We start from the raw sequence: 1,730 nt of genomic DNA, 5'->3' as shown, positions 1-1,730 counted from the left end.
TGGTTGTGAGCCACCACGTGGTTGCTGGGAATTGAACTCAGGACCTTTGGAAGAGCAGGCAATGCTCTTAACCTCTGAGCCATCTCTCCAGCCCGAAGACTGAAATTTTTATCATGAATAGTATACCTTTTTGCTGAAAAACATTTCATATAGTATATTGTGATAATGGTTTTCTCTCCTCAGCTGCTCTCAGGTCTTTTCCACCTCTCCACCCACCCAATTCCATGTTATTTCTTTCTTACGTCTAGTTAACTTATGACACATGATATTCATAGTTACTTCAAGATCTACAAATGAAGGGTGGAAAGAAACAAACCAGTAATCCCAGCTACTGGGGAGACTAGGGCAGGAGAATCCAAATTTAAGGTCTGCTACAGTGTAACTTCAAAGCCAACATAGGGAAATTAGTGACTTAGTGACCACGTCTTCAAATGAAATGTACAAAGAGAGCTGGAGCTATAACTACATGGTAGAACATTTTCCTGCCCCAAGCATGACCCTTGGTTGAATCCTTAGCTTCTTTCCCAAAACAGAGAAAATATCAAGTTGCATTACAATTTGTAGTTTTGGTATAATGTCTCTTTCTTGGATTTGATTTTAGTCCTAAGAGCCATTTCCCCTTCCTGTTCTTTACAGGAAATATAGGACTTTGTTGGGATGCTTACAACCAGGATTCTGGGCAGTCTGATGCCAACAGGGCTGCCTGTGGCTGTAATGAAGGGGTGGGAGTGTGCAGATATTTGACTTCAGAACAAAACCTTCCAGGTCTGAGAATAGCACATAGGCATGTACAGTCCCATCACTACCAAAGCTCAAACTTTGTGCATCCAATAATTTGTAGCTTCTTTTTGAGGCACTAGGAAGGATTTTAAACTACTCTTTTTTTCTTTTTTCTTTTTTTTTTTTACTTAGGACTCTTTTCCTACTGGCTCTTGCATGTGAAAAGCCAACCATGTTCTATTTTAGCAGATTTGTTTCTGGAGCAAGTACATAAAGCTCTTTTTCCAACTCCAGTTTGAAGCTTTTTTTCCCCCCCAAAAGATTTTTTTTTTAGAAGAATTTTATCTGCTACACTAAATGGTTTACCGGGCAAGCAAAAGAACAAGAAAATTGCTCACATTAAGTTTCAGAGGAATGAAAGTTCTAGTAAACCTCTAAAGTTTAGCTTAAAACTATACAAAGTAACCTTTTCTACTCCAATACATGGAACCTAGAAAACAGCAAAATTGTGTTTTCTAGTGGATTTATGGTTTAGGATTTAAGCACTATTGTGCTTTGGAGAGCCATGGTATGAATTTATGTTTAGATATTATTGTTAGCTACTGATAAAATTTAAAAATGTTCCAAGTATGCTCACTACAAATTCTTTTTAATATCCACTTAAGTAGGTTCCTTTAGCCAAATATGTCTATACATATACATACATACACACATACGTGTGGGTAGCCTTCCTTTATTAATTTTATTTCTATCTCTCTATATAATTGATGTAAAATATCTTAAATAATATAGATTAGTGTAATGCTTAGATCAGCTTCCATCACCAGTATACATAACCTATATAACAGATCTCCTATAAGATGGCTACCACTATAGCATGAAGTTGCCTACATCTAGACTGAGATAACCCTTACGGACTCTGCTGCAATCATGGAAACAACTATTATTATTATTATTATTATTATTATTATTATTATTATTATTATTATTATTTTGGTTTTTCGAGACAG

Source organism: Microtus ochrogaster, unplaced genomic scaffold (assembly GCF_000317375.1).
Source record: "Microtus ochrogaster isolate Prairie Vole_2 unplaced genomic scaffold, MicOch1.0 UNK4, whole genome shotgun sequence".
Classification (NCBI taxonomy): domain Eukaryota; kingdom Metazoa; phylum Chordata; class Mammalia; order Rodentia; family Cricetidae; genus Microtus; species Microtus ochrogaster.
This window is presented reverse-complemented; position numbering follows the sequence as displayed.